We start from the raw sequence: 22,114 nt of genomic DNA, 5'->3' as shown, positions 1-22,114 counted from the left end.
GATATCTATTCAGTGCTCAGTGAGATAGGATATCAACCAAGAATACTGTATCCTGCTAGACTGTCATACAGACTAGATGGAGGCATAAAAACCTCAGAGAAGCAAAGTTGAAATAATCAACTATCACCAAGCCTTCATAAAAGAAGTTCTCAAAGGTCTCCTATAAACAGTCAGAATGCCATGAATATGCCATATATCAGACATTCTAAAAATTTACAAGAATAGCATTAAAATATCTTCAATATTTGATATCAATAAATGTCAGTGTCCTGAATTCACCTATTAAAAAGGCACAGAGTAGGAAGAAGGATAAGAAAACACAACTTAACAATATGCTGTCTAGAGGAAACCATGTAACTCAACAAGACAAACACAGACTCAAAGTGAAAGGAGGGAAAACAATCATAAAAGCCAATGCCCCACATAAAAGAGCAGGAACAGCAGTTAACATATCTGACAAGATAGACTTAAAAATAAATAAATAAATAAAATTTTAAAAGATAGGGATGGGCATTACTTAATGCTGAGAGGATCAGTCAATCAAGAAAACTTAACAATTATTAACATCTATGCACCCAATGAGAAGACATATAAACACATCAAACATCTACTGAAAGAGCTACAGAAATATATTAACAGCAACACAGACATAGTAGGGGACTTCATCACCCAAATCTCTCACTTGATAAATCATCCAGGCAGAAAAATCAATAAATAAATGAGGGAGGTAAATGTGAAGATAGATAAAGTAGAACTAGTGGACATTTTCAGAGTCATTTACCCCAAGAAACTGGAATACACATTATATTCAAGTTAACATGGGTCATTCTGAAGGACAGAAAATATGTTAGGCTACAAAGACAGCATCAGCAAATTCAAAAGCATTGAAACCATCCCAAGCATCTTCTCAGACCATGGTGGAATTAACCTAACACTTAACAATCATAGTAATAGTCCCAAAATGTTTCCACAGTATACTCCTTAACAACTACTGGGTCAAAGAGGAAATAAAGGAAGAAATCAAAATGTTTCAATAGTTCACTGAAAATGAAAATACGAATTATCACAATATTTGGGGCACAGATAAGGCAGTACTGAGACAGAAGTTCACAGCCATAAAAGCACACATTAGGAAACAAGAAAAAGCACAAATAAACAGCCTGATTGCACATCTTAAAGACCTAGAAGAACAACAACAAAGGAACCATAAAGCAACCAAAAGGACAGAAATCACTAAAGTAAGGGCAGAAATCAATAACATTGAAAATAAGAAAACCATACAAATGATCAATGAAAGTAAATGTTGGTTCTTCGAAAGAGTAGACAAAATCAAAAAACCTTTAGCCAGACTCACAAAACAAAAAAAAGGAGAAGACCCAAATAAATCGGAGTGTAAATGAAAGAGGAGATATCATAACAGACACCAGAAAAATTCAACATATAATGTGAGGCTTCTATGAACAACTATATCCCACCAAGCTAGAGAACCTGGAAGAAATGGATGATTTACTAGGTAACCTAAGAATTTCCAATAAATAGAGAGGAACTAGATAACATGAACAAGCCCATCACAGCTAATGAAATTGAAACAGTTATCAAAAACCTTCCCAAGAATATTGTCCTGGACAGGCTGGTTTTACAAATGAATTCTACAAATCCTTCAAAGAAGAACTAATACCTCTACTTTAAAAGTCTTCCAGAAAATTGAAGACACTAGAATATTCCCTCTTCCAGCTTCTATGAAGCCAATATCACTCTGATACCAAAAGCAGACAGGTCACAACCAAAAAAGAAAACTACAGACCAATATATCTGATGAACATAGATGCTAAAATACTGGACAAAATTCTAGCCAAGCAGATACAGCAGTATATTAAAAAGATAGTTCATCATGACCAAGTGAGGTTTATTCCAGGGATGCAAGGTTGGTTTAATATATGTAAATCAATCAGCGTGATACACCACATCAATAAAAGCAAGACCAAAAACCACATGGTCATATCAATAGATGCAGAGAAAGCCTTTGACAAAATACAACATCCCTTCATAATCAAAACACTACAAAAATGGGAATAGACAGAAAATTCCTCCTAATAGTGGAGTCTATATATATCAAACCTACAGCCAACATCATACTCAGTGGTGAAAAACTGGAAGCATTTCCCCTCACATCAGGCACTAGACAAGGCTGCCCACTATCACCATTACTATTCAACATACTGTTGGAAGTTCTTCCCATAGAAATCAGGCAGGAGCAAGGAATTAAAGGGATGCAGATTGGAAGAGAAGAAGTCAAGCTCTCCCTGTTTGCAGACGACATGATAGTATACATGGAAAAACCTAAATAATCCATCAGGAAGCTTTTGGAAATTACCAGGCAATATAGTAAAGTGTCAGGCTATAAAATTAACATTCAAAAGTCAGTGGCATTCCTCTATGAAAACACTAAGTTAGAAGAAGGAGAAATCAGTTCCTTTTACTATAGCAACAAAAGCAATAAAATATCTAGGAATAAACCTAAGCAAAGAAGAGAAGACTTGTATACTGAAAATTATGAGTCACTACTCAAGGAAATTGAAAAAGACACAAAGAAGTGGAAAAATATTCCATGTTCATGGGATGGAAGAATTAACATCACCAAAATGAATATACTACCCAGAGTCATATATAAATGTAATGCTATCCCCATCAAGATTCCAACTACATTTTTTAGGAGAATAGAACAAATGTTACAAATGTTTATCTGGAACCAGAGAAGACCTAGAATTTCCAAAACAATCTTGAGAAAAAAGAACAGAACTGGAGGCATCACACTCCCAAATCTCACATTATATTATAGGGCCGTTGTCATCAAAAGTGCTTGGTACTGGAACATGAACAGACACATAGACAGGAGAATAGAAATGAGAGCACAGAAGTAAGCCCTCGCAGCTATGGACATCTAATCTTTGACAAAGGTGTCCAGACTATTCAATGGAGAAATTAGAGTCTCTTCAACAAATGGTGTTGGAAAAAATGGGTTGAAACATGCAGAAGAATGAAACTGAACCACTATATTTCACCAAATACAAAAGTAAATTTCCAATGGATCAAAACCCTGAATCTTACACCAGAAATTATCAGATACTTAGAAGAAAATATTGGCAGAACTCTTTTCCACATAAATTTTTAAAACATTTTCAATAAAATGAATCCAATTACAAAGAAGACTAATACAAGCATAAACCTATGGGACTACATCAAATTACAAAGATTCTGAACAGCAAGAAAAATCACTACCCTAACCAAGAGTTCCCTCACAGAATTAGAGAAGATCTTTACATGCCATACATCAGACAAGAGTTTAATAACCAAAATATATTAAGAGCTTGCCAAATTCAACCACAAGAAAACAAATGACCCCATCCAAAAATGGGGACAGGATATGGACATTATATTCACTACAGAAGAGATCCCAAAGGCTGAGAAACACATGAAGAAATGCTCCGAGTCTTTGATTGTCAGAGAAATGCAAATAAAGACAACAATGAGATACCACTTCACTCCTGTGAGAATGTCAGACATCAGAAAAGGTAACAGCAGCAAGTAATGCTGGAGGTTGTGTGGTCAGGAAACCCTCCTGCACTGCTGGTGGGAATGTCAATTGGTCCAACCTCTGTGGAGAACAGTCTGGAGAACTCTCAGAAGGCTAGAAATGGACCTACCCTATGATCCTGCAATTCCTCTCCTGGGGATATAGCCTAAGGAACCCAACATACCCATCCAAAAAGATCTGTGTACACATATGTTCTTGGCAGCACAATTTGTAATAGCCAAAACCTGGGAGCAACCCAGGTGTCCAACAGCAGATGAGTGGCTGAGCAAGTTGTGGTCTATATACACAATTGAATACTACTCAGCTATTAACAATGGTGACTTGGATGGAGCTTGAAAAAATCATGTTAAGTCAAATAAGTCAGAAACAAAAGGATGAATATGGGATGATCTCACTCTCAGGCAGAAGTTGAAAACAAGATCAGAAGAGAAAACACAAGTAGAACCTGAGCAGGAATTGGCGTATTGCACCAAAGTAAAAGACTCTAGGGGTAGGTGGGTGGGTGGGGAGAATACAGGTCCAAAAAGGATGACAGAGGACCTAGTGGGGGTTGCATTGTTATATGGAAAACTGGGAAATGCTATGCATGTGAAAATTATTGTATTTAGTGTTGAATGTAAAACATTAATTCAATTAAAATAAATTTAAATTTTGTACATCAGAAGAATATAACAGTAAAAAGTAATCCACAGAATTGTAGGAAATACTTTCAAATGGTCTATCTGACAAAGTATTAGTATCTAGAATATATGGAAAACTGAAATTCAACAAAAAAAATATTTCAATGGTTTAAGAATTTAAGTAAGCATTTCTCCAAAGAATACTAAGACAGTGAAATATTCTCTGCCTCGTTAGTCATTTAATACAAATAAAACTTAGAATGAGATACTACCTCACACCCACTAACACAGCTACTCTTAAAATATCAGAAAGTGACAAGCACTCATAAAGAAAAGGGGAAACTGAGTCTCTTGGGTTCTGTTAGTAGGAATGTAACATGATGTACTAACTGGGGTAAACAATATGAAAGTTTCTTAAAAACTTAAATATAATTACCATTGCAGAGGCATATCTCAATGTCAGCATACTGGACTTTCATACTGCGGTTCAGGTCAAAGTCCTTATCTCAATGTCAGCATACTGTACTTTCATACTGAGGTTCAGGTTAAAGTCCTCAATTGTCATACGCTACCACTGTTATCTATTTATCTCTCTATTTCTTTCTATCTCTCTCAAGTAATTTTACTGAAAGTATAATTACAAAATGGTCCAACAATTCTATTCTGTGAATATGCATCAAGGATTGCTGTCGTTTTCGACGGGTTAGGTTGTTTTCGCCGGGCTGGCTTCACAGGCAGGTAACAGATGACCAGGGACTCATAGTTGAGCTGTAGGCAGTATCTCTTTATTCATGCAGGACGCAGCACAATCTAAGACGAGCTAAGCTAAACTCAAGGTAAAGTACTCTAAAACTCACAATGCTGTCTTTATATATACTTGCCAAGTAGGGTGAAAACAGGGTGTGACATAGAGAGGGTGGAGAGAAAAGTGACTGGTGACAATCAGAGTGTGACAAGGAGAGGATCAGGGTGTGACAAGGAGGGGGGGTGGAGCAAAAACATATCATGAAACAGTGGGGATTGAACCAATGCCCTGGAGGGAGGTGCTTGTTAACAGCGGTTATATAAATAGAATGAAGTGGTTATGTAAATAGAATAGTGTTAAGCAGGGGGGATTTAAACCAAATGAAACAGAAGGGGTCTCATGCATACCAACAATTCCCCCTTTCTTTTTAACTAATGGCCATTGCGGGGTGAACAGAAATGTATATTGTACAGGCGTTTTCAAAAGAACTGGCATATGACATGGCATTTCTTGCCTCTGGGAGTGCTTCATGCCTCTGGGGGCATCTCTTGCCTCTGTGGGCATAACCTAATAAGGAGGGGGAGTTTTCTGCCTCTGGGACAGAGCCTGCAGGCGAGGGGACATGGTCTATAAAGTCTCAAGGCAATTGGCTGAAGTTAGTCTTTGAGAAACACAGCTGTGTGTACCAGTAAGTCCGATGGAGGTGTCAGTCCAAAGTAGCTGACCACAGAAGAAAATGCCGGAGGATGAAACGCTCCACGTCTGTCTCGATGGGGAATGTTGGCCACCAGAATTCTGCTTTTCTGTAGAGAGTGAGCTTTCAAGTCTGTAAATCTGTTTCTTCAGGTCGTGCCAGGTCACATCATTGGTTTCCGGGGGCGATGTCAGAGAACAGGGGTCCAAATGGATTTCCGGGAATTCCATTTGAGTAGATGCTTTTTCATGTGAAGACTTGACAGCTGAAATTCACTTACTTGTCAAACAAAACTTGTAGCAGATTAGAAGTTTACTATAATTGATAACTCCATTATAATTGGAAGTCCTTTCTAGTATCATTTTAAGGTTGTTTAAACACTTTAAACTCAATAAAATGTAGAAAGGTAAACAGAAGAACCACGGTTAAAAGCCTCAGGCATGAGAATAATTAACATTATCATTGCACTATCTGCCCCACCCATAACTCATACAGTTTTCAGGATTAAACGTTTCAGATTCATGTCAAGACGTAAAAGAGAAATCAAAGGAGGGAAAAAACAACTTTTTGGATTGTTTCTGGATGTCTCTAGAAATCATGGCTGCGTCCAGCATTTTTTTTTTAAGTCAATGTCAAACAAAAATTCAGTCATTCAAATCATTCTCTTATGAAACGCAACTTGAACCAGATTATCAAGATCTCACCATGTAGGATTAAGAATCCCCGGAGGGCGTCCTAGCTCAAAAAGCTCTTCGAAATTCCATTTAGGGTGCTTCGGACTGTTCCTGCTGGATTGCTTCAGGCACCCATTTTTAAAAGTGTCTTCCCATCGAAGAAAGAATCCAATCAGGAGAGTAGAACTAACCACATGTCTCCATACTTGGGAACTGCCAGGGTACTCGAGAATGTTCTTCAAATTAGAGTAGTCCTTCTCCATGGGAAACATTCGAGAAGAAGTCCAGAAAGTTCCAGGGGAAATCCCCATGCATATCCCAAGGTCTACGATCACAGTCATAAAGAACCAAACTGTGGCCTGGAGCAAAATGTAGTCCTTTTCCTCAGGAAACATGGGAGAGGAAATCCAGAAAGTCCAAGGAGAAATCTCAGTGCATCTCCCAAGCTCTATGATCCTGGTCATAAGAAACCAAAGTTCCCGGTGAGGGAACCGAAGTGTGGCCCAGAGTAAAATGTTCCAGAGACAGAGAAACTGTCTCATAATGAAACAGTAGAGGCTTTGGCAAACCTCTTCGTAAGTAGAAGAGAAGACCATAGTGCATAGGTAGGCAAAGTCTTCACTTATCTGGGAGTTGCGCAGGTCTGGTCCCACGTTGTTGCGCCATATGTCGTTTTCGATGGGTTATGTTGTTTTCGCCGGGCTGGCTTCACAGGCAGGTAACAGACGACCAGGGACTCATAGTTGAGCTGTAGGCAGTATCTCTTTATTCATGCAGGACGCAGCACAATCTAAGACGAGCTAAGCTAAACTCAAGGTAAAGTACTCTAAAACTCACAATGCTGTCTTTATATATACTTGCCAAGTAGGGTGAAAACAGGGTGTGACATAGAGAGGGTGGAGAGAAAAGTGACTGGTGACAATCAGAGTGTGACAAGGAGAGGATCAGGGTGTGACAAGGAGGGGGGGTGGAGCAAAAACATATCATGAAACAGTGGGGATTGAACCAATGCCCTGGAGGGAGGTGCTTGTTAACAGCGGTTATATAAATAGAATGAAGTGGTTATGTAAATAGAATAGTGTTAAGCAGGGGGGATTTAAACCAAATGAAACAGAAGGGGTCTCATGCATACCAACAGATTGCAAACAAGGTCTTGAAAGATGTATATATAAATGTTCCGAGAAGCACCATTCCCAATAGCCAAAACTTTGAGCAACTCAAGAGTTCACCAATTGGTAACTGGATCAGCAAAATACGGTAGAAGCAATCAAGAGACATTAGTCAGTCTTACAGAAGAGGAAGGATATTCTGACATACACCACATCTTGTTTGAATCTTGAAGACAAAATTCAAATGCAATGAGTTAGTCACTAGCAGATAAGCTGGATTCCATCTGTATGAGGTGCCTAAGGGGAGTCCACATCACAGAAAGAGACCATGGGTTGTGGAGATATGCCTGTTCACTGGCTTCTGTTTCAATTTCATGAGACAAAGAATTTGGGACACGGACATTGTAACCACCATAGACATTATATCCACCATGGACATTATATCCACTGAGGTGGATGGTGGTTATGGCTTCAGAGTATTCCAATAGTGTTTTATAGACCACTGAACTTTATGTTCAATACTAAGTGAAGATGTTCACCTTAAAAGTTTTTCATATTTTACCACAGTAACTTAAACAATCAGGGCTGACCTTCCAAACTTAGAAGAAGTCTCTGTGTAGAGGAACAGCTTCAGCTCTTGCTTATGACTTTAAACCCTTGACCTTTCTTGAACTTGTCTAGACAGTTTCCACATTCACATTCACCAATTTTTCAAAATGCATCCTTTAATACGTAAATATATCCCACTGCTTCCACTGCTCTGGGTGAACTCTGACCTTGCTACACCATTCATACATTTCCCAAACTGGTTGTGTTCCAATATCTTAAGCATATGCATGCATTACACATACACATGCTGACATGTTATTCGATAATACAAGGGATCAGACACTGTCATTACAATTCATGGATGGAATTTGAGGGCACTATATACTAAGTAACATTAGTCAGGCAGAAAAAGTTAAATACCAAAATAAAAGATGCCCTCACTCATACATGGGATTAAAACAAACACAAACAAACAAACAAACCAGCCAAGCTCTGAGATGCAGAACACAGATTGACTGGCCATTTCCAGAGGCACAGAGTGAAGGGGAAGGAGGCACAAGGGCATACGTAGCTTTCTAGTGGTGCATAAGCACCAGGAAGGTGGCACACTGCATGCAGATGACTGATAAAACTGAACTGCGTGTATGAAAGATACTAAGAGAGTCAGCCTCAGAAGCTCCCATCATCAGAAAAACAGCTCGGAAAAACGTTAATACAAATAGATGTGGAGATGAGTGGGAAAAATTAGAAGCATTCCTTGCTGCAGACATTTTGTGGTCTTGGTCACTCTCCCTTCTTCACTATCAACAAAGCAAAGAATCATTTAATACAACTTTTAAACTAGATTTATACAAACTAGAGTTATTATAGGATAAGGATGCAGGGAGGATGTAACTGCTGGCTCAAGAACTCATTTCAAGAAAAGCCTTCTCCTTGCTGAGAAGAGACTTTGGTAAATCACCTTAGAGTAGACACTGAGCTGTGAATGTAAACAGAGCTCTCCTGTATGAGAGAAAGGGTAACAGTTGTAATGAAAGGTAGTAACAGAAGGAGCGAGTTTCAGGAAGAAAGTAATGAGAAGGCAGACTGCTGCTTTGTCTGAGAGCAAACCCCATGTTCATCCCTTACCCCACAGCCTGACACTTTTATCATATTACTCAACTTAAGTTCAGGTGAGAATTTCAAGCTTTTTTTAAAAAAAAGATTTATTTATTTATTTATTTTTGAGGCGGGGGGAGGGAGAGGGAGAGAGACTAGCAGATCATTTGCTTCTGATATTTGGTGCCAGTGATCAAATCTGGGCTATCAGGGATGCAAGTTCTATGTTACAACATAGTGAGCTCTTGCCCTACTCCTCAAGTAAAAACAAAATTTAAAGCCATAGGAGGATCTGGGCTAGAGTGGAGAGGTTGTATAATGGTTACACAAAAGACTTTTATGTCTGAGGCTCTGAGGTCTTGGGTTTGATCCCCTATATTACCATAAGCCAGAGCTGAGCAATGCTGAGATAGAGGGGGTGGTGGACAGGAGAGGGAGTGGGACAGGGAGCGGGAGCAGGTAGTTCACTGGAGGAACATGAGGAGGGAGGGATAGAGGGGAAAGGAAGAAGGCAAGGAGAATAAGATGCAAGAGAAATCAAGTTCACCCCTCTGCTCCCCGTGTACCACACCCAGGGCAACATGGGCAGGGCTGTGCAAACTCACTGGGCTACAGAATTGTTCTTGATTTTCTCCAGATCTCCTGGGTGGGGTTGAGGATTGTCAGTTAATATCTAGTCACCCAAGTGTGTTGTCATCCTTTCCCTCTATCGCGTGCTCACGCATTTCCAGGAAATTGAAAGTTATACCTAATTGGTGTAGTGTGAAGTTGTTAATAGGTCATTGTAAATTCCCCAAGGCAGAAGCCAAATATCAAATTGGCTAATTAGCAATAGAATATTTCAAATATTGTTAAAACTCATAGCAGGTTGTCAAAAGGGTAAACTGTACATTTCCTCAGCATGCACATTCAGACTCAACAACTTCTGCCATCCCCTGTCTAAAAATAAATATTTACAAACCACTAAATAAATTGAAATCCTCCTACATTTGTGCAGACCTTTGGAAAACCACTGCCTCCTAATGTTTCCTGGTAATTTTTTAGCCAAAGAAGTAATAAAAAATGCTTCTGCACTTCTAATTATCGTGTCTTCGCTCACTGCAATTTCCCAAATTAGTTTTCACTTACCTGATTCTCTGCCCAGGTTTATATAATGTGGCTTAGAAACAAGGAGAAAGTTGGCCAAAATAGCATTCCTATCTGTGTTTGCTGGCAGTGTTATTATTGTTTTGTATTACTGTTTTGTGTGTCACTTTTCAGTTCCATTCAACTAGTATTTATGATTCAGAGCCTGTGCTGTGTGATAGCAACACAGAGATGATTGATATATAGCTTCTGTGCTCTGTGAGTTCACCATCTGAATAATTAAACACCAGGCTGAAATAGCAGTATAACAGAGGCAGAAACTAGTGGCAACGGCTGCCTCCGTCTGGGACAGGTGGGAGGTCAGGGAAAGTCGCACAGAGCTAGCTCAGAAGATGACAGAATTTGAACTCAATAAGTTAGCAATTAAAAAGTTAAGGTGTATTTTAATTAGAACTGAGAGATCAGAGCTGGGATATACAAGGAAGACTTAAACTGGAGAATATTAAGGGGCAACTAATAGCTACTGAGCTCAGTAATGTCCTGTGGCAAGCAGAGGGAAGGGTGGCTCACAAAACAAGACAAGGATGGAGTCCGTACATTCATCCTCCTAGACCCTGATAGAGAATGAAATTCTCTCCCGACATGGCATGGTGCATCAGAATCAGCCTTCAAACCTGGGAGCAGCTCGATGCCCTGAAAGGCGATATTTTAAAGATGGGGAAGAGACACACGTGTGTGTCTTTGAAGGGGAGGCCTTTTTGTATTCTTGAACCTCCACCAGTGTTGCATTTATCTGCCTTTATTCCCTGTTGCATTCCCACCACCGGAGAGCAGGAGAGAGCACACACAATAAATACAAACTAGCATTCCCTGAACTCTGATTTCCATGTGTCAGGACTAGCTTTCCTGGTACTAGCTTATATGGCTGCAGGCAGTGAATAGCCCAGTAGGTAGAACACAAGACTTGCAGGCCTGGGGCCCCACATCTGATCCCCATCACTGCACATGACAGAATGGTGCTCTCTCCTCAACCCCCATGAAATAAAAGAAATGGTATTTAAGAAGCTTGGGTGAGTGGTAACCCACCTGCTACAGAGCACAGGTCACCATCAAGACCTGGGCTGAAGGCTCCAGTCCCCACTGCAGACAGGAAGCTTCACAAGAAGTGGACCAGTGGTGCAGGTGTCTCTTCTGTCCTTTATCTCCCTCTCTATCTCATACCCTCTATCAAAGAAGAAGAAGAAGAATGGCCACAGAAAAATAGTGGAGCTAAACAGGTACTAAGCCCCAGGAAGAACCCCAGGAGGCAGAGAAGTGAGTGCAACCTGGGGGTTGGGAAGACAGAAAGGCTTTAATGCCTGAGGTCCCAGGCTCAATCCCTACCACCACCATAAGCCAGAGCTTCCTTTCTGTGTCTATCTATATTTCTCTCTGCCTGTTATTATAATAAAAAAAAATTGTAAAAAGCTTTTAAAAATGAAATCCAGGGCCAGGCAAGTAGCACATTGTGTTAAGCACACATGGTACAAAGTGCAAGGACCGGCGTAGGGATCCTGGTTCCCCACCTGCAGGGAGGTCGCTTCACAGGCCGTGAATCAGGTCTGCAGGTGTCTATCTTTCTCTTCCCCTCTCTGTCTTCCCCTCCTCTCTCCATTTCTTTCTGTCCTATCCAACGATGACAACAATAACAATAATAATAACCACCACAACAATAGACAACAAGAGCAACAAAAGGGGGGAAACGGCCTCCAGGAGCAGTAGATTAGTAGTGCAGGCACCGAGACCAAGCAATAACCCTGGAGGTGCAAAAAAAAAAAAAAAAAAAGAAAAAAGAAAGAAAAATCTATCTAAGAAAATGTTGAACCAGGAGTCTCAGAAAATGTACATTCCCAGCACTTAACATGGATATACATCCTCCACTGATAATGTGGGCCACTGTCACAGTTGTTTATGCTTAAAGCATTAGTTACTTGGGGACTATGTTACCACACTGTGCACAGTTACACAATGTCATAACATAGTCTCCAAGTAACTTATGCTTTGAGCACAGCCAGCATGGGCATAGCAACAGGAAAGTGAATCACTGGATGGCCTTTGCAGGGAGGATTTTGTAGATTTTTTTACACAGACCGTGTTTTAATTTGTGAAGCAGAAATTAAAAATGTAAATGCATTGCCAATAACTCTCAGCTTTCCCTCCTCCCATGTTCCCTTATCCTTTCTCTCCTGTTTCTCTGACTAGACACATAAAGTTTCTGTCAAGTTAGAAACTTTGCAAATGGACAACCTGCCATGGACGCATAAAATACTTTCAACTATGACACTGGCCTTGCAAAGCAAAACAAGTGAGTGAAAAAAGCAGGTGAGACTATGTGTAATAAAGCAGTTCAGTCAGACACCTCAGGGCAAAACCAATCTATCAGCCAGCCACCACCTATCACAACTGCTCCTAGCCGCCCCAAACTGACAATCTGCAATATAAATTTAGTAAAATACTGCAGTGGAAGGGTTTTTTTAAAAAATATAAATATAGGTGTGGGCAAGAAGTCACTTTACCCTCCAAACAGGCCTGAGCTTAAGCCCCTGCAGCACATGGGAGCACTGAGGAGAGAAAGCTTTATGGACGGTGGAACCAGTGAGACTTCTTCTCTCTGTCTCTCTATCTGAAATTAAAAGAATCTTCAAAATTGGGAGTCAGGCATTAGTGCAGCGGGTTAAGCGCATGTGGCGCAAAGCGCAAGGACCGGTCAGGGTCCCAGTTCAAGCCCTGGCTTACACCTGCAGGGGAGTCGCTTCACAGGCGGTGAAGCAAGTCTGCAGGTGTCTCTCTGCCTCTCTTCCTCTCTATCTCCCCCTTCTCTCCCAATTCCTCTCTGTCTCTATCCAATAACAATTAAATAAATAAATAAAGTTTAAAAATTTTAAAAAAAAGAAAGGATTATTCTTAAATATATATATTCAAAATTGCCCCAGGAGCAGTTAAATGTCCACACCAGAAGACCTGGTGCCATCAAATTTGCAGACCTATGAATACACTGCAGACTGTGAGTTTAAAGGTCTACTTGTTCTTCCTGTGAGACTACTCAGAAAAAATTCATGAGTGTAAGACACACAAAAACATGAAGGAGGTTACTGAGAAGTGAAGTAACGTAACTGAGAATAAGCCAGTGGGAAATGATGCAGGTAGGCCCACCCTGCCTGGTGCTTGAGGGTAGAGTGAGAAAGCAAGGGGGGTTTGAAAATCAGTGACTTGGCAGTCCAACCCGCTCACTCCTTAGCTTGAATCACCTCCTTTCCTGTGCTTGTTCTCAAGACACTTGTGAAAACATAAAGAGTTACCTTTGCAACTTTCTTGGGCAAGTTCTGGTATAGGTATTTCCCGGGCTAGCCTGAGGGTGTTTCTTCCCGGGCCTGTGCTCTCTGGGTTGGAGAGAACTCTGCGGGAGCCAACCTAGGCTGCTGCCTACTCAGCGACATGGGAGAAGAACCAGGAACTCTTGCGGCTGAAAGGGAATGCAGTCCCTCATTTATTAATCAGATACATCACCTTTTATGCATCTCTTCAATAGAAGTGGCAAGGGGAAAGGAAATGACTAGGAGAGGGGCGGAGCAAAAAAAGAGCACTCTAACAGAACATAGAAAGCTTCCATCTAACCAATGAGGATTAAACCAACACCCTGCAAGCAGGGCGGGTCTCAGGCAAAATAGTGATTATGTAAATAGACCACAACAAACCTTTTGCAATGCAGCAACCCTGGCATAATGAACAAGAGGTATTGCTGGAAAAGAATAGCTTTAAAATGCAGTTATGTAGATTATTAAAGGAAATTGAGATGAGAAAGGCTTGATAGTGCTGGCAAAAGAACTCACTTGCACAGCGTGCTGCTTTGCCATGTGCACGACCCAGGTTCAAACCCGGGCACAGGAAGCTACTGGCTACGCAGCACCTGAGGAGCGTCACCCTTGGTTCCGTGTGATCATAATATGTGGCTTGAGCAAAAAAAATGAATGACAGCTGTTGGTATGCATGAGACCCCTTCTGTTTCATTTGGTTTAAATCCCCCCTGCTTAACACTATTCTATTTACATAACCACTTCATTCTATTTATATAACCGCTGTTAACAAGTACCTCCCTCCAGGGCATTGGTTCAATCCCCACTGTTTCATGATATGTTTTTGCTCCACCCCCCCTCCTTGTCACACCCTGATCCTCTCCTTGTCACACTCTGATTGTCACCAGTCACTTTTCTCTCCACCCTCTCTATGTCACACCCTGTTTTCACCCTACTTGGCAAGTATATATAAAGACAGCATTGTGAGTTTTAGAGTACTTTACCTTGAGTTTAGCTTAGCTCGTCTTAGATTGTGCTGCGTCCTGCATGAATAAAGAGATACTGCCTACAGCTCAACTATGAGTCCCTGGTCGTCTGTTACCTGCCCGTGAAGCCAGCCCGGTGAAAACAACCTAACCCGTCGAAAACGACAGACAGCAACCCCAGAGAGATGCCAATAAATACTGGGCAGTTTGCACAGCTCACGGATGAGGGGAAATCCTATCTAGACTCTCAGTTGCCTAGATGTGATCAGCTTCAAGCGGAGAGGAACACCGGCCAGGGAAAGGAGAGGGTATGTAGTCCTGTGGGGTCTCAGCATCTTCACTGCACCTACAGCAGTGCTGAGAGCAGTGTTAGTCCTGACTGTGCCGCATGCAACTCCCCTGTTTACTATGGTCTCTCTAGATTGTATGGTCTCTACCATAAGCTGTGCTCCCATTTATCATTCCTACTACCACCAGCCTACCCCAGATTTCTGTAACCCCAAACCTCACTTTTCTAGGCTTTCCTTATGTTACCCACCAGGCAGACACCTCCCCTCCCAAGACCACTTTGAACTTCTATGGAAGAGTGTAGTCTAAATCTTGCATCATGTTAAACCAAATGAACCGCATCACACTCAGAGACCTCTTTTCCCCAAGAAATGGCGATAATGATTCCTGGGATTTATCTCTTCATAGTTTCAGGGTGCATGACAGCAGACTTTGAGATGGCCCTCGATTACTCATGTCAGACTCCTCTTATGTAATCCTCTTCCCAGGTGCAAGTGGGACCTGTGACTTGCTTAGTAACTAGTAGACTATGGCACAGAGATTGGAAATCACTTTCAAGGTTTTTTTTTTTCTCTAGGCCCAGGTTCCTGGCACAAACGTACTGTGAGATGATAAATGTGCATGGTTTGAAGTCACTAAGATTAAAGCAATTTGTTATGAAGCAATGGGGTAGAAATGCATTATGGCATGTGATCTTTTTTTAATGTCTGATATTAAGATGTACTTGTCACAAGAACCAACCTAACAGTGCCTGAATATCAGTTACCTGAAAGAGCATCCACCTGGGTTCAAACCTCAACCTCAAACCATGACTGCACTACGGACAGTATCAAAGGGAAACTCCCAGAATGGTTGAGAAGTGCTATGTGTCTCTCTGTTTTTCTCCTTCCCTCTATATGCCCCATCTTAGAGTAACTGATAATGAAAATCAGGCCCCTTGAAACATCTTAGTGTTATGCAGGAAGCCATGTACTCATTTCCCACCCCCACCAAATCCACCCCCTCAAATGAAAAGTGCCGATCTTCTTATTCAAATATTCAATGTGGAGTCTCTCACATCGTGGAAACTTAATCAGTCACACTGCACAAATTAAGAACATCTTATGTGATATCTAATAAGACACATAGTGAAGCAAGTCAGGAGGTGAAGGGCAACTACAGAATGGTTTCACGCGTATGCAAAATATTGGCAGCTGAGTATGTGAATGTGGAATAAAAGGTTAAGCTATTTCCAAGACTGTGGGAGAACTGGAGGGATTATCTAGAGGCATGAGGATGGAAACACAGACCTTCCATGATAAGAGTGGAGAAAAATATGTAAATTTTTTTTAAAAAGTTAAAAAAAAAAAAAGAAACTTAAAAGCATAGCCAGCCATAACTTTGAAACTTTGTTTCCAGTGCTCAAAAAGTAAGGTTTAGAAAAGGCTAGGAATTTGGTCACTTTGAAGGATTATATAACAGATATCTCTACAAAAGATCATTCTGTTTAAGAAGTTCTAAAGCAACATACACCACAAAAATCCAAAGTAACATGGCAGTATTCTCTGAACAACTATATGCCACCAAGTTAGAGGACCTGGAAGAAATGGACAATTTCCTAGGTACCTACAAACTTCCAAAATTAAACAAAGGGGATCTAGGAAATATGAACAAGCCAATCACAGCCAAAGAAACTGAAACACTTATCAAAAACCTTTCCAATAATAAAAACCAGATGGACAAGTAGAAGGTTTGTAGAACAAGTGAGTTCTACAAACCTTCAAGGAAAAGTTATTACCTCTGCTTTTAAAACTCTTCCAAAATATTGAAGAAACAGGAATACTCCCCCTTCCAGTTTCTATGAAGCCAACATCATTCTGATACCTAAAGAAGACAGGAATATAACAACAAACAAAGAAAACTATAGACCAATATCTTTGACAAACATAGATGCTAAAATATTGAACAAAATTCTAGCCAACAAGATACATCAGAAACTAAAAAGATTGTTTATCATGATCAAGTGAAGTTTATCCCAGGGGTGCAGGTTTGGCCTAATATACATAAATCAATCAACATGATGCACTGATCAATAAAAGCAACCAAAGACCCAAGGATTATGTAAATAGATGCAGAGAAAGCTTTTGACAAAATCCAACATCCCTTCATGATCAAAACGCTACAAAAATGGGAAGAGATGGAAAATTCCTCCTAATAGTGGAGTCTATATATAGCAAACCTACAGCCAACATCATACTCTATGGTGAAAAACTGGAAGCATTTCCCCTCAGATCAGGTACTAGACAGGGCTGCCCACTATCACCATTACTATTCAATATAGTGTTGTAAGTTCTTCCCATAGCAATCAGGCAGGAGCAAGGAATTAAAGGCATACAGATTAGAAGAGAAGAAGTCAAAGTCTCCCTATTTGCAGATGACATGATAGTATACATAGAAAAACCTAAATAATCCATCAGGAAGCTTTTGGAAATTACCAGGCAATATAGTAAAGTGTCAGGCTACAAAATTAACATTCAAAAGTCAGTGGCATTCCTCTATGCAAACACTAAGTTAAAAGAAGATGAAATCCAGAAACCAATCCCTTTTACTATAACAACAAAAACAATACAGTATCCAGGAATAAATCTAACAAAAGAAGTGAAAGACTTGTATACTGAAAATTATGAGTCACTACTCAAGGACATAGAAAAAGACACAAAGAAGTGGAAAGATATTCCATGTTCATGGGTTTGGAAGAATTAACATCATCAAAATGAGTGTCCTAGCCAGAGTTATATACAAATTTAATGCAATTACCATGAAGTTACCATCCAAATTTTTTAAAGATAGAACAAAAGCTACAAATGTCTGTAGGAACCATAAAATACCTAGAATTGCCAAAACAATCTAGAGAAGAAAGAACAGAGCTGGAGGCATCACACTCCCAGGTCTCAGACTGTATTATAGGGCCATTGTCATAAAAACATGCTTGATACTGGAACAGGAACAGACACAATGACCAGTGTAACAGAATTGAGAGCCCAGAAGTAAGCCCTCACACCCATGGACATCTACTCTTTGACAAAGGTGCCCAGACTATCAAATAGGGGAAGGGGAGTTTCTTCAACAAATGGTGTTGGAAAAATTGATTTGAAACATGCAGAAGAATGAGACTGAAGCACTATATTTCACCAAACTCAAAATTAAGTTTGAAATAGATCAAGCACTTGGAAGTTAGACCAGAAACTATCAAATACATAGAAGACTAAAACAAAAATAAAAAAATAGAATACATCAAATTAAAAAGCTTCTGCACAGCAAAAGAAACCACCACACAAAGAGACTCCTCACAGAATGGAAAAATCTTTAAATACCATACACCAGGCAAGAGGAATGAAAATATACACAGAGATCACCAAACTCAGCAATAACAACAACTACAACAACAAAAATGACCCCATCCAAAAATGGGGAGAGGATATGAACACAATATTTACAACAGAAAAGATCTAAAAGGCCGAGAAATACATGAAAAATGCTCCAAGTCATTGTCAGAGAAATGCAAATAAAGACAACAATGACATACCACCTCACTCCTGTGAGAATGTCAGACATCAAAAAAGGTAGCAGCAACAAATGCTGGAGAGGTTGTGGGGACAAAAGAGCCCTCCTGCACTGCCGGTGGGAATGTCAATGGGTCCAGCCCCTGTGGAGAGCAGTCTGGAGAACTCTCAGAAGGCTAGAAGTGGACCTACCCTATTATCCTGCAATTCTTCTCCTGGAAATATATCCTATGGAACCCAACACACCCATCCAAAAATATCAGCACAACTGGTAATAGGCAAAACCTGGAAGCAACCCAGGTGTCTCTAACAACAGATGAGTGGCTAAGAAAGCTGTGGTCTAGATGCACAATGGAATACGACTCAGCTATTAAACATGGTGAATTCACCTGCTTCACCTCATCTTGGATGGAGCTTGAAGGAATCATGTTAAGTGAGATAAGTCAGAAATAGAAGGATGAATATGGGATGATCTCACTCACAGGAAGAAGTTGAGAAACAAGATCAGAAGGAAATCACTAAGCAGAACTTGGACTGGAGTTGGTTTATTGCACCAAAGTAAAAGACTCTGGGGTGGAGGGAGGTTTCAGGTCCTGGAACATGATGGTAGAGGAGGACCTAGTGGAAGTTGAAGTGCTATGTGGAAAATGGGGAAATGTTAAAACATGTACAAACTATTGTATTTTACCATTGACTGTAAGCCATTAATCCTGCAATAAAGAAATCAAAAACAAAATAAAATACAATTCCAGGAAAAATGTAGTGCTAAAGCTACATACAATACTGAAGTAAACATTTCACGATAGAGACATGAAGTAGAAGCATGATATACATGAATTGATAGACATCTGCTAACTATTGGGTTATGAAAAAGTCATGGCATTTTTTTTCTCCAGGATTATTGCTGAGGCTTCGTGCTTAAACTACAAATGCACAACTCCTGCTAGCCATTTTTCATCTTTCTCTTTTCCATTTTATTTGATAGAACACAGAGAATTTGAGAGGGGAGGGGAGCTAGAGAGAGAGAGAGAGACACCTGCAGACCTGCGTCACCACTCATGAAGCAGCATCCTGCTGCACGTGGGGAGCAAGGGGTTGAGGCCAGGTCCTTGAGCATAGTGTTATGTGCACCCAACCTGATCTGCCACCTGCTGGCCACACGTGTTTCTCTATGCAAAAATGCATCGTGACTTTTCCAACAACTCAACAGGTCTTTGATGAAAAACAGAAATAAACACATTGAGAAGCTAGTGAGTAGAGAATTGGTAATCATAAAAAAAGTGTGACTTTTTTAAAGGTTTATATTTCATATTCCATGTTAAATGGTTCTATGTTTGAGTTTGGTGTATTATTTTTCTGCAACTGGAAGAGTCCACAGACCTCTGTATCCTAAGAATGTGACTCATTTGATAAAACAGTATAAAGTGAGTCCCTGGATTCCTTGTTTACAAGAAAGAAAGAGTGGTTGATGAGTATATTTCCACTGTGCTAGAACAGGGAAGGAAAGCCAGCCATCTTCTGGAATTATCAGTCCTTACAGGATGGACTTTTCACTCCGAAGCAGTAAAGTAATTGTCTCAAAATAAAAAACCAACTGTTAATTCCAATAAATCCACTTTTACAAAACAAATTATGTGTCCTGGGAGGTTGCCAGTCCCTGTTCAGGGCGCCATTATGCGCGGCTAGCTTCATGGACAGGAGACAGACGACCAGGAACTCATGGCTGAGCTGGGAAGCAGTATCTCTTTATTCATGTGGAACACGGCGCAATCTAAGCCATCTCTAATCACAATCCTGTCCTTATATATATACTATCCAAGTAGGGTGGAAACAGGATGTGACATAGAGAGGGTGGAGTGAAAAAAGACTGGTGCAAGTCAGGATGTACTAGGAGGGGGGCGGAGCAAACAGACATCATGAACCAGTGGGGATTAAACCAATGCTCTGCAGGCAGGGCGGTGCTTAGTTAACAGTGGTTATGCCAATAGAATACAATGTTAAGCAGGAGGGATTAAACCAATGAAACAGAAGGGGTTTTAGAAGCAGAATTAGAAGCAGACCAACAGGAGGTGGTGCTGGACTTACAAGTATAAGATCGAGTTCAATCCCAGAATCAAAGGTACCTGCACATAAATGAGTGTGTATGTTATATTACATTATATACACATAGTACACACACACACACACACACACACACACACACACACACATATCTTTTACATATATTTAAAGCAAAGTGTTGTCCGTTGTTACTTATTTTCCATACAGATCATGGGGGACCCTGGGCTAAGGAATTTTTCAAATAGAGTAAGAACTAAGAGTTTTTACATAAAACTGTCTAGAACACAACCAAGGTGTTTCAACAAATGTAGCAAATTAAAAGTTTATTGTTTTTTTTTTAAATCCAGCTGTGTTAAGTGACAACACCTGAAAACCAATGAGATCACCAAAGCACATGCGTTGCTTTCAGTCTTGCTTGGAATAAAACATTCCAGCTTTTTACAATGTAGTAATTGTGTTGAGTACACAAACAAGTCGTTTTAATTAAAAAGTGGGCCTGTCCTCCTACGGAAGAGGTATGGCGGGACAGAAGGATTTCTCTGATGACTGACTCAGCTGTCTCTTGTAGAAAGACAGGCTACAGTGACCCGGAGTTGGCGAGTGAATCCCCCACAGCCTCCAGGAAGCAGCCATCTTGTCAGAGACAATAACCTCCAGAGACCTCTGAGTGATGGCAGACATCACAGACGCACTTCACACGCCTCCCTAATGAACACACTTTAGTCCTCAGAGGATTCCCAAGTCCTCCAAGATCAACAGAGTCGCCAGTGACCTCTGACAGCACAACTTCCCTGTGGTCCGCTGGGTAGCTCAGTGTCTGATCTCCAAATAGATGGGCCAACGTGCAAACTGCTCAGGCACTGAGGTTTGTGGGGCTTGGGAATAAATCGCTGGTACTTAATTGGAAAAAGCTCAACCAACCCACGGATTCCATTCCTTTCTATTTCTTTGCAGGTGACCTCTCCTGGTGCCTCCCCATTCCCTGAGAAACCTTTGGGAACTGAAAGGCAAAGAAACAGGCGGGCATCTGCTGTGGAAAAGAGCAGTACCTGAGACGAATGTCAGGGCCTGAATTAAGCTGATTGGCACGCATTAAAATGCAACATAATGGTGTATTTGTCACCTGGTCCCTCTCCTGCAGTCGGCTCATGAGGCATAATGATGGCTTACTGACAGAAGCAGGGACTCAGCAGCGTGATAATATTGCCACACTGATGGTCTGAAGTGGCCCCACTGTCGCCTGTATTTGGCTGGAAACAGCAGCCGTTCAGTCTTGCAGGCAGGGTGCTGCAAACAGACCCACAGCCCTGCACAAGGCTGTCCATTTTGAAAGGCTTGAAGTAAAGCATTCTCAGCCATAATTTCCATTGTCATCCTTTCCCCCACTGTTTCTATAACACGGCCAGGAGTGGGACTGTAAACTCATACCACATTCAAGCGCCTCAGACAACAAACGGCAGAGCTGAGTTTTCTGGAGAGAGGACTGCCAAGCTTCCTACAGAGGCAGGCACGCCATGGCATGCACAGCCACCTGTCTTATTAGAGCAGTCCTTTCCCGGGAAAAGAACACTGCCGTGGAAATAATGAATTAATCCGGCATCTCCTTCAGTCTCACTCAGCACGCAGTGTGCTTCCCTAAGCATGAAAACAGCACATCTTCACAGAAACATCTCTAAATGATGTGCCTGGCCATAGGAAAGATCAATTTGAATAGATCCGATCCCCAAGAGGGCAA

The 22,114-nt window shown here is 40.8% G+C and overlaps 1 long non-coding RNA gene across 2 annotated transcripts in view; it reads left to right on the top strand.

Annotated features, from left to right (window-relative positions):
* The window catches only part of LOC132539331 (uncharacterized), a 30,311-nt gene extending 8,573 nt beyond the window's left edge, over positions 1-21,738 (top strand). Inside the window, exon 3 of one of the 2 annotated variants that reach the window (XR_009550580.1) lies at positions 21,334-21,738. This is a non-coding gene — a long non-coding RNA (uncharacterized LOC132539331). Of the gene's footprint in view, positions 1-20,947; positions 21,220-21,333 lie in introns of those variants that run through there. The other variant, XR_009550581.1, reaches the window with a different exon arrangement.
* Positions 21,739-22,114: the final 376 nt, after the last annotated feature.

The sequence above is a fragment of the Erinaceus europaeus genome, chromosome 7 (assembly GCF_950295315.1).
Source record: "Erinaceus europaeus chromosome 7, mEriEur2.1, whole genome shotgun sequence".
Lineage (NCBI taxonomy): Eukaryota > Metazoa > Chordata > Mammalia > Eulipotyphla > Erinaceidae > Erinaceus > Erinaceus europaeus.
The sequence above is the reverse complement of the archived record's forward strand: the minus strand, read 5'-3'. Positions and strand labels throughout refer to the sequence as shown.